This window comes from Paramisgurnus dabryanus, chromosome 3, assembly GCF_030506205.2.
Source record: "Paramisgurnus dabryanus chromosome 3, PD_genome_1.1, whole genome shotgun sequence".
Taxonomy (NCBI): Eukaryota; Metazoa; Chordata; class Actinopteri; order Cypriniformes; family Cobitidae; genus Paramisgurnus; species Paramisgurnus dabryanus.
In genome coordinates, this window is record NC_133339.1 from 23,432,582 (window position 1) to 23,444,853 (window position 12,272).

General features: G+C 37.5%; 1 protein-coding gene across 3 annotated transcripts in view; it reads left to right on the forward strand.

Moving 5' to 3' along the window:
* Nucleotides 1–708: 708 nt before the first annotated feature.
* Nucleotides 709–12,272, forward strand: part of stat3 (signal transducer and activator of transcription 3 (acute-phase response factor)) — a 48,025-nt gene continuing 36,461 nt past the window's right edge. For all 3 annotated transcript variants that reach the window (XM_073813912.1, XM_073813913.1, XM_073813914.1), the window contains exon 1: nucleotides 709–944. The gene's annotated coding sequence lies outside the window, so the exon portion shown is untranslated. The remainder of the gene's footprint in view (nucleotides 945–12,272) is intronic.

Consider the following 12,272-nt stretch of genomic DNA (forward strand, 5'->3'; position numbering starts at 1 on the left):
AAGCCCCTGATACAAACAGACCGAATGCATTAACAAATTGGCTTGTTTATTTATTTCAAGTAATATGTAGAGATACGTGTTTAGTTCAATGTTTGTGTGCCAGGGACTGATTTTTCCCTCAAAATATATTCAATTTTAACTATTAAACTTTTTAAAAATTAAACTTTTGTGTAACCTAAATAGTTTCAAAGACATTTTAAAACAATTACAGTCTCTCCTCCTAATTTAAAATGTGATTCCTTCCGTAATTTATTTAATTTAATTCAATTTTTATAATAATATAATAGCCTATGAAACACATTAAGATCTTTTAAACACTTTTTGCCAGGAACCAAAATGTACATTTCCTCTGTAAGTGGTGTAATTGTTCCGTGTCCCAGTGTTATTAAACGAATTTAATTGATTATGCTTGAACGTCACAGCGCTAGTTGTCTCACATCCACTGAATTAAAGTTGATATGACGCAAGCACTGCCAGTAATTCAGATGACTTCCAGCCGTGCTGTTCCCTGAATGTGGTCTCCCTCCCGCCGTTCATGCTCACAGAACAGCGCGCTTCGAGGGGAGGATCCATCCGCCGGAACAGCCTACAGAGCGAGGGCCATAAACACAGGCGCTCTTCAACTCGCTCGCTCTTTGACCCGCCTCCTCAGCGTCAGTCGAGATCAGCCATTGGTCAAATTCGTGATCTCGTTCGTGAGTGCTTCGGAGACCCGTCAATCAAAGAGAAATTGGAAATGTGCAGCCCGTTTTCGCATAGACCACTGTTGGCTGCGTGCTAGTAGTCGAAGAAAAGTTGGAAAAGAGCTTTTTAGATTAGCGAAAGATCTCTAAAACGGTCGTTATTGGCGTCTCGGTCAAGTTTGTAACGTTTCGACGGCGCTCATTTCCGCCGGGGATTGGATCAACACATTTTTTCAGAAACCTTGAGCGACAAACGGGGGGGTAAGTTGTCCAGCCACGTCTCTTTTTATGGCAGCAAAGATGTGCAGTTTTCTGTGTACACCGGTTTTGTGTCTCATTAGGATTCGCAGTGTTGTTTTATCTTAAGTTGCGTGCTGATGTACTGAAGGGCTCAGCTGCTGGTTCACTTCTGAGAAGCCGATGCGCAGATGACGGAAATAAATGTACACATTGCTTTAGCTGAGCCGTTACATGAAGAAATGAGAATGTATAACTGTGTCCAGAAAACAGTATACAGTTGTAGTATCACTATTTACATGGAAAAATCTACGTAAAAAGTAACTTTTGGTTTATGCGTTCGAAGAATACGTTTAAGACGTTTGTTTTGTGATGTTTTCTGCTCTTTTTGTTACATTTTTTTTCGTTTATTGAAAACTCGTGAAGAGCAGAACATGTCATGTTGTCATTTATTGTCACCTCTCTCTCCCTCTCCCCCCTCTCTATGGACTTCTCTGCTCATACACGCCCACACCTCCAGCACACAATCACCCTGTCATCCTGATCTACCAGCTTTCTGATTATGGGAGTTAAGCAATGTCGTCTTTTCTTGTTAAAGTTGTACAGGACTATGTGTTTTTCTCACGAGCCGTCTCTACGGGTATTCCCCACCTTTCCCCCGTGACGTCACCTGTTCCAGTATATAGCCGAGGGAATCCTCGTGCGCGAAGTGCGGGCATACCGTCCTTTGCCTCTCACTGGTCACGGCATTTTCGTTTCTGCTTTTGATGTTACTTAAGGGAGTTTTGCTTTACACCCCAAACGAGACTATTGTCTAAAACCTTTCGTAATTAGATTGGTTTGCGTTAACCCGAACGAATTTTAGATGTTTCATAAGCGTTGTATTACGTCACTCAAATGTAAAAGTTTATGTAACATTTGCTATATAATTATAAATGAGATATATCATTTATATTTTTAGGTTATTTTAAGTGGGAATGCACATGTACCACTTTTTCCATCAACAATCCGATTTGGATACCAGAATTCTGAGTATTTGCCATACTGATCCTATACTATGGTGTTTTTCTTGAACAATTTAAAATTGCACACACACAGAATCCTTTACACTTATGCGCATCCCGGATGCAGAATGATGCGCTTGGCGCATCCTCTCACTGGGATCCTTGCTCCGCAGTGGAATGTTCATAGGCGTTAATAAACACAAAGAGAATAGATATTTAGCACATAGTATCTTGCATCCATCCAATGGTTTACTGATACTTTCTTAAATCAGATTTTTAAAATAAGTCATTGTGCGTGTGTGTGTGTGTGTGTGTGTGTGTGTGTGTGTGTGTGTGTGTGTGTGTGATTCTGCTTCTTCAGTGCTTTAACCCAGTATCGAGTACCACGTCAGAGTTTCTGTACACTTAAATATCTTTATACTGTTAATGTGTTTGTTTTTCACACAAAGCGAATGTATTATGAAGACTCTTAACATAGTTCATGAAAACGTTTTGATGCTTTAATAATACATTAAATTTGGTTCTGTGATACCCGATCCAGCAAAAAGATACGGATCAGCCCCGATACCGTTCCCAAGTATCCCTAATTTTAGGTAGCCACTCGATTCTTGATTTTGCATTTATGCTTTTGTCAAAACCAAGTATTTATACATATGCTTTTAGATGTATAGAAGAACTTCATGAGAAATATGCAGATGTGTTTTGTAAGCATGAGTGTATATACGTTTATGTCATGATTACCGTAACTAGTACTCCATTCCCTATTAGCATTTGTTTCATTATGTTCAATTAGGGCCACATCTGAAAAAGCTTCCTCTTTTGTTTTCCTGTTTCTTAAGTAACAGGATGCACACCAATATTTCACGTCCATACTATAGCTACACTTTCCAGCTAATTTGAAAGCATACTATTCATCATATATTTCAGTGTAAATAGCTCTTCAATTAGGTCTGTATTATTAAAATCTGACATTTTAGATGACTCATGCCTTGTAGATGATATCACTTTCGGCAGTATCTGAGTTCCTCTGTCTGTTTTCATGTATAATGCATTTCAGAGAAAGGCCTAGTGATCTTTTTCCAAGCACTTGGACCACAACATCTAGTTTTTCTGGGTTCCTAATGACTCAGATCGCCAGTACTGAGTGAATTGATCTAATAAAGGGCATTTGTATTGTTTGTACTAATGCATATGTGTACAGTGTATTGGAACAGTATGTTAGCATGTCTGTGAAAGTCTCATAACCTAATAGTGAGATTAGAAGCATTAAAGTTTGATTTCAATCATTGATTTTAATCTATGACATGGCTGTAGTCAGAATAAGGGCATCAAGGTTATGTTTTCACACAATGTTTTTACATTATGTAGGATGATATTATGAAATAAAAGTAAATTACAAAAAATCGGTTGCTTGTAAGCATGTCAGTGTAACATATTCCAGTGCACTGAGATATTGCCAGCCTTTGATCCTACTGAGATAGTCCAGAAAAATGCACAGTCAACCCCAGTGTCAGGTGCATTTGTTATGCAAATATGAAAGAGGTTTTAAGAAACTGTCCAGTTATTTGCATGATATATGCCAAGTTTGCCAAATTGGTTGCTAATATTAACCCCAAGGTTTAATCTGTTACTGAGGGCAAACTTAACAGTTGAAAATATGTGGGTGGGGGCACTGATTCTTGATTTATAGCTGTTATCATTGCTTTAGAACATGGAGTTTGCAAAGCATGACATTTTGAACCTTGGAAATCTGTTTCATCAGGGCGGAAACATTAAAGAAAACATTAAAGATAGCCATACTAAGTTAGTTATTGTCATATGAAATCAACGTTAGGAATACATTTTATCTTGTGTCTCCCAGTGTTGCACTTAGTCGTTGTTTGGAATTTATTTGACATGCATATGGCTGACCGCATTAAAAATTAACTTTTTGGATAGTCGCTGGATTCATAAATGTGTAAGGATTTAATTAAGCCCAATTCTATTTTATACTCCTACATCTATCCCTCAACACTTCCCCTTGTTCCTTGAAACAAAGTAAAAGGAAGGGTTAAAATATTCCCCTAAGAAATGGGACACCACTACTACACCATCATATGTCCTACGTCAAAGTAGATGCAATGTTTATATCACAAACATAAAATATGCCGCCTTCACCTGTCGTCATAAAAGTTTAGTTACAGCCGAAAAAATTGCCCTGGAAGCCCAAAATCAGCACACCACACACCCCTCCATTAGCAATTTAGATGCTCTCTCCCTTTGTCTATTCACGTTCCAGTTTCCCGTGGTCTGTTCACAATCTTGGACTGGCAATCTGAAGCATCTGGAGTTTTCCATGGTGTGCGGCCTCCAAAACAGGAGCAGACCGGGGGAACCTGGACGCGATCAGACTGGGGAACTTGGACACGATTGTGCTCTAGAGGTTGTTTAGGTTGTTGTACTATTGTGCAATTAGTTACACATGATATGTTAGCAATTATTTATTTTATTTAAATTACCGTAAATATAAACACAAGATTTAATGTAACATAAAACAAAGTATTATTTGTATTTAAAAACTGTATTAATGTGAAAAAAGACTTGATTTACACTCGCATGAGCAGCCATGTTGGAAAATGTCTTTATAGGTCCTAAAACTTGGAACACCCCTTGCCCTTCACGTTAAGGCGTTAAACGGAGGGGTAGGGAAAAGTGTAGGGGTAGAAATGGAAGTGTGTTAACAAAGTATAATAAAAATAAAATGAGTTGTACTTAGCTGGTCATGGGATAACAACATGGTAGCCCATATCAAAAAACTTCTTGAGTTTTTTTAAATGTGATGTGTGTCATATTAATATTGATATGATGACGCTGTGTTGTTCATGTTCAGACTGTGGATGATCAGCATTGAGGTGTGATAAGATTGAAAGGTCACTGCGCGGACACATTATTAGCATACAACCATTTTTAAATGGATAGTTCACCCGAAAATGAAAAGTCTGTCATCATTTACTCACTCTCATGTTGTTAGAAACTCGCATACATTTCTTCGCTTTGATGAATACAAAGGAAGATTTTTTGAGAAATATTTGTAACCAAATTGTTTGTGGACCCCATTCACTTCTATAGTAGGAAAAAAAATGGTTTGGTTACAAATATTTCTCAAAATATCTTCCTTTGCAATTTATACAGGTTTGTGTATACAACATGAGGGTGAGTAAATGATGACAGAATTTTCATTTTTTTGGGTGAACTATCCCTTTAAGAGTGAGCTCATAGGTTGAGAACTGTTTGAACATATGAGGTTGTTTTTATCTGTCTCAGTGCTCAGAGCACATTATTGCTTTCTGGTTGGGCTCATAAATTTTTAAAGCTGTGGATGGGTTTTGCTGAGGCAGAAATTAAACAGGATTGCTCTGAAGAGAATTGTTGACTGCTACATGAAGGCAGATTGGTACCACTTTATTGGTGTTTCTATGGTTTTACATTATATTGAAAAGCATGATTCTTATTAGCTTATATGCGAGTTAGACTGTTGGGAAGAATTATTGACCCTTCGCTAAGCCAAGCCCGAAAACCGCCTCAGGCCAATCGTGGTTTAGCAACCGTAAACAATCTGTCAAGCTTTCGAGCGAGGGAAACATGCCAAAGCATTGTGCGCATGGATTGTGTAAATCTGATACCCGGTATCCTAAAAGTTGGGACGGGGTGGCAGAATTTTTTCCCTTCCCGAAACTCAAAACTCAACGTAAAATAAGATGATTAAAGGCAAAACTGAGGCTGACTGATTTCCTTTAAAAAAAAAATACCATTTTGTTAATGGACAGCCTACCCCTGAGTACCCTAATCCGATCGTGGCTCTCCCAAGGTTAACTTAGTTCTATGAGCAGGAGAATGTTATCATTGCAAAGTGGTCGTGTTAATGTCTTGTGTTTATTCCACAATACTTATGGATAAGCTGTTTGATTTATAATTATTAGATTATTTTCACAAATTGCACTTACCCTGGCTGCTGTGCAGGACCAAAGCTTTAATTTGTGTGTTTTCCATTTGTATGGTCAGCGTATGAGGCCGCTGCTGCTTGCGCTGGGACCTATAGGCTTTAGCTTCAATTTTTGTTTAAATTATTTTGTAATTGGTTGCATATTATTTAGTTTATATATATATATATATCCCTCAAATGCATACTGCAGTCCCTTTTGTCTTGCTCTCTATGATATTTCACCTGTTTGCCAAAAATGTTAGATTAGATTGGATTATTTGACATTTGAGAATTTGACTGTAGAACCAGGCATGTCCTGCTACTTTTTACACAGTAGGTCGGTTAATTGCCCCAGAAATAATGGCGATAGTCAATAGTATTGTCTTTTTAAGACGTTTTATGTCAGTGATTATATATGTCAACAAAATAGCATAATAATGCAAGTACATCTTTTCTAAGAGCACAACTTAGATTTGTAAGAATATTCAGATGAAAAATATGAAATATTAATATGAAATTGGAATGTAAGAAAAACTATCAAATATTTAAAATAAAGATATATATTATAAAATATGCATTTCAAGTTTAAACAGCCATGAATATCAGTAATGTGACCTTTTATGTCATTCCAGTTGCCTGCCGCCATCTTGAGTACCTACCGAGTACCAGTAGGCTACTGACATACATTGGCTAGCTTGCTAATATTTACGGATTTCTTATATTTTACTGTTAATGATTTTTACTGATACGGGAAATGGCTACGAAAGACAACATTTCGCACCTCGACTGTCATGAAAAGAAAAGCTACTTTAAAAAAAAAGGGTTAGGTTGTTAGGTTGTTATGCCTACTCAAGTTTGAGATGTGAGTGACATTCAGTGTAAATCCCAGCTTCACAGGGTTAATTGCTTTAGACGGGTGTTTTACTCTGATCACATCTAAATGCGCCATTACACGCAGTCATGTTTATAATAGCAACACATCAGATCTAAACACTAGATGTTATGGTTATTTTTCAGGTGACTTTTTATTTCTATAGTTTTTTTCATGTTTTGAACAGAGCAGACATGCTGGCTAGTTTACATTCATTTCCTCTCCTCACATCTCATTCACATCGCAGGTGCGGGTTTAAGCTTTAAAACCAATTCCAGTCGGATTTATTCTTTCAAAGTGTTTGTATTCATCAGGAAAACACGAAATGTCAGCCCGAGTAATGCTTTCTCCTTGCCTGTCAATGTCCTCTCTCTCTCTCTCTCTCTCTCTCTCTGTCAGCTAAAATGCTAATGACATGCATTTTTATGCAAATAAAGACACATGTAAACACTGGCAACACTATATCGCCTCTCCAAAAACTTCCGAGGTCATTTATTGTGCGATAAGTCGATATAGTCATTATTGCGACAGGCCTATGTAGAACAAGTTATATCTTTGAGAAATTCTCTGTCTAGCTCAATATTTCTCTCTTGATCTTTTTGTTTTAAGATGCAAGATCATTTTTGTGTAAAGTTGCTAATGTTCCTAAATATAAAAAAGTTATATGTCAATGCTAAGTGCTATGTTGTGCAAGCATTCATTATTGCTTTGATTTGATGCAAGATCAGAGTTTGGTTGTGCCATATGCCTAACATACTGTCATACATTGCCCTAGATGCGTTTCTCAGGCTCTAGTTCTGCACGCTGATGTGAAACCCTGTTACTTTCATTGAAACGCAGACCACATCTGTCAGCTGTTTCTGATTTTACTTTTTTATGTCCTGAACCTGGGCTAGACACCATCTTGCTTTTACCAGACATTTATAGAATATGAGTCATTCCTGGCTACAAGAGTTTTTTTCACACTGCAGATGAACACTTTTTAATGTGATCTATAGGGCTGACCTATAGATCACAAGTGTAGCAAGTGGCTGCCTCAGATACAGGTTGCATCCTGAATTTTGAAATAATGGTCTTTAAAAATGTGACTAAGATAAAAGCATTACAGGCGTGTATCTATAGACCAAACACTGGCCCTGATATATTTTAGGATGCAGTATATATGTGATGTCATCGAGTCATGTTTGCGTTTGATCTTGATTTTGCATATTATCTGTTTTGTTGTCAGATATACAACGAATAGGCTATAAAACAGTGACTAAACATGACCCGGTGTTTAATCCAACCAGTTCTTCCTTTAAAGGGACACGTCACACATTTGCATTAAGCTTTGTATAATTAGAACCCCAGTCATGTTTTTGAATGGTCATGCATCATTTCCTCCGTTGCTGCTGAGACAGGAGAAATACAGATTTCAGTGTTGCACTTCCTTCTTTCAATGATGTAAAAATCATCATTTTGCATCATTGAAAGCAGTTAGTCCAATATCTTTGTTGAGGGGGTGAGACTACAAACACCCCTTTTCTCGGTCAGATAGGCACCAAATTATAAATTAATGTTACATTTCGACTACAAATATGACAGACTTTCAATAAAGATTAATGTTTCTATGCGTGAAATGCTCCTTTAACTGCTTTTAAAATCCTGATTTATGAACGCAACATTACCTGAAAAAATCGCCATACATTTACACCGAAGCCTTACTGCTGTTGCTCTTCTCTTAAATGTGTGGTTGTGTTATTATTAGCGTTTTTTTATTTTATTTTACATGTAAGTGATAGTTTTATTATATATATTGCATATAGCGCAGACAATTCGGTGCAAATTCAGAAGTATGAGAGAATACACTGTTACTGTTACAACTACAGAACACTGCATCATAGGGTGGGAGAAAGCTCGCACACAGACTCACGCAAGAGAAACGTGTGTGTGGGAAACACTACTGCTAACCTTTTATTAAGTCATGATAAACCCGATCAGCCATCTTCTCTGTCAGTAACATCCGTGACTGTTGACGTCCAACATCACGTTATTAGTAGAGCCAATGTTGTCCTTTTGGATACGCAAAAATCTGGGCAATGTCTTAAACAAATGTCTTGATCAAACGCTTTCAAACCCAGCTAATCCTGTGCAACATTACAAACAATGTAGACACAAGGGATTTTTTCATCTCTAAAACAATGGAAAAACATGTGATCTAAACTACACTAGTCAACATTTGAAGTGGATCAAAGCCTTTCCTAAAAGTTGTCTTAAAACCAATACCCATTACCCATTTTGTCCTAGGACAACTTTGATGAATGTTTTTGATCCACTTCAAATGTTGACTACTATAGGTTAGGCTATGCACCCCTTCACAAATAGCCCTTTAATGAAGGAGTGTGCTGTAGGAGGTGAGAGACAGGGCAAAACAAGTCAAGAAAGAGAGAACTACAAAGCAAAACACAGCCTGTCCTTCCTCAACTTTTGCACAAATGTTACAGACTAAGGTCACAGTCAATTCAGAAACCGTTTTGTTTCATCTAAAGCCATACTTTTCATTTGATCAAAAGTGACTTGCACTTGAAGTGCGTTTAAGTTTCATTTTGTGTAAACTATTATTTTAAAGTCGAAAAATTACTTTCAGCCACCATCAGACAGATTGCAGATATTTAAATTTTTTTATTGCATTCATGCAGATACTATACTACATTTCAATGGGTCTCATTCACTAAGCATGCACACACACAAATTTGTTTGTAAAATTCGTAAAAAAATACACTAAAATTTATTTTAAATGTATGCAAAAACGTAAGAACCACTTAGACCACACGTGCGCAATAATCATGAACAAGGAAAAAGAACCCTATAATGTATATGTGTGTTATATATTTTATATATTGTTTTCTTTGTTCATGATTATTGTATACGTGTGGTCGAAGTTGTTCTTATTTTTTTGCATACATTTAAAATAATTTTTTTTTTTTTAAATAAAGTGACAAATTTGTGCATATGCATGCTTAGTGAATGAGACCCAATGATGCCAGCGGTTAAACACCTGTATACCTTCTATTTTTATTGATAACAAAGGCCTTTATATGGGTACATAAACCCCTGTTTAGTATGCAGTATAAACTTCCTCCAAGAACCAGGTGACCTTTTCATCTTTGAGTTTTTTGTGTTTTTCCAGCTGTCCTCACCTTGCACCCTCTGACAGATCTTGTTGGCAAACCATTGCTTTTCCTTTGCAGACTATGACTCATTTTCTAATGCATTTTTCTAAGCCAGCCGACACCATTTAAAGTCAAAAGTAATTCTGGTTACACAACACTTCAAGGAAGGAAGAAGGCTAACCAAGATTGTCTGTCGGGGTATCGTTTTGAACCTCTTTGAGCATGTCACGTAAGTGCTCAGCAGACTTTTGGTTTTCAACCTGAGAGTTTAGAAACACTGGTCTGAAATCAGCTGGCTGCTGTATTGTTCTAGGAGATAAGGGCCATAAATTGATTTGGGGTCATCAATCTTGTTCCTGGGGAGTTTTTTATTGTACTTTGGAAAATGACAGAGTTGCAATTTGAGAATGGGTGCCAGGTGGTGGGAGATACCCAAGTCGTCCACAGGGAGAACATAGATCACACGCTTTAATGTATTCTCCTGCACACTTACAGTTCTTGGTAATGTGATCCAAGATGATGGGAGCCATTTAATATGCAGTGTCCCAAAAAAACAAGAACATATTCAAAACATTTCCTGTTGTATTACATTACATTTAGCAGACACTTTTTTATATACAAAGTAACTTACAAAAAGCACAAAAATTAGGATAGGATTTCTCATAGGAAGGCAAGTTTCAGCTATCGTTAAAGACACAACCTGTTTGGGGAGAGACAAAAGATTGTGTTTTTTTTATGCAACACCCATACCTTTTGTGTGTTTTAGGCAGTTCTGCTCTGGACACCAAAAAAATATTTTTCATAATTTTTACTACATCCAATATATTAACATTTGTAAGGCATTCTTGATATATAATGGATCATCATAGAGCACAATCTGATTGGACTAAGGAGTCATAAACAATACATTTATAGTTGTTTGTTGTGATATCCAACATGGCAGGCAATTTTAACACTATTGCACTAAATTGCTTTTTGTTTTTTTATATAACAAACCTATAGCTTTACTTGCAATGAAGGAATATGTATAATTGACACAATGTAAAGTATACGATAATGGAATATTTCAACAATTATCATAAATAACCAGAGTCCTGAGATGGGTTACTCGCTAATATTTACGTGTCAGGTGCAGTGCAGGTCGGACGTGCGATAAGCATGGGTGGGCTGTGGGTCCAATACCCAAGATTATTTTGACTCAATCTGGCACACAGTGATGGGCAGATGCTTCCAAACGGTGCCGTGATTGTTTTCAGGCTCTGTCTGTCTTTAGACCGTCTGCGTGTCTTGCCCCTTTAAGTAGTCGCGCTGCATCTGATTGACAGCTATAGTGATTATATTAAAGGGAGCGTGCTTTTCTTGCTTTTTGTATTACATCTGTTCACAATATAAGTAAAAGTTTAAGCCTATTTTTCATGCTGGTTAAAAGAGGACCAATGGACACATATACACTGCAGAGTTTTAGAAGAGCAGCATTTAAATGCAGTGTGAAAATATATCCGCTAAAATATTTATTATAAGCTTACAGTTATATAGATTTACTAAAACACTTTTCTGTATAGCTTAAGGCTACTTGCAATGTGTTTAATGCCATCAATGTTTAATACATTGGGGAAAAAATTTCCATAATGTGCATGACAGATGTCACTCTCTCTCGCTCGCTCTTAACACTTCCCATTCACTTTTAATGGGTGACGTCAAGCATTGCCGAACTGAATTGTGGATTCGTCGGCGCCACGTCAGTGCCGTTGCTCGCGGCAGAAGTTGAACATTTCTCAACTTTTTAAGTGGCAATGCGTGCGTCAGCCAATCAGATCGCCTTATGCAAATAACCTAGACAGAGCCAGCCAATTACGTTTATGGAAGACCGGAGCATGTTTTGTTGTGGCCACTGTGATTGGCTGTTGGCCACGCTTCAGACAAGCCTACCGTCAAGCATTAACGCTTTCGCCCCGTGTGAATGTACCGTTAGTGTTTCTGTCGGATATCGTGTCGGGTGTGCTGTTAATAAAGTGGGTGTGGGCCGAGTGGAGGTATATCAAACATGACCTGTGCAGGACTTTGTCATGAACTGTGTGTGTACGTACAGCGTATATTATGATTATAATAATAAGAACTGCGTTATCTTAAACTATATCAAATACTGACCCAAAACTCTGCCCTTTCAGAGCAGGCTGGTGATTTGTTGTGGGTGTATCTAGAGCAGCATTATCTTACATCTAGGTTTTGACATATATGGTTCCAACCCCTTCACGTCATATCTTGCTCATTTAGGTTTACCTGTTTATGAACTAAGTACTTCACTTCCCCATTGTTCAGATAGCAGGTAGACATGGCGAGCAAAGTTGCAGTTCGTTTTGTGGA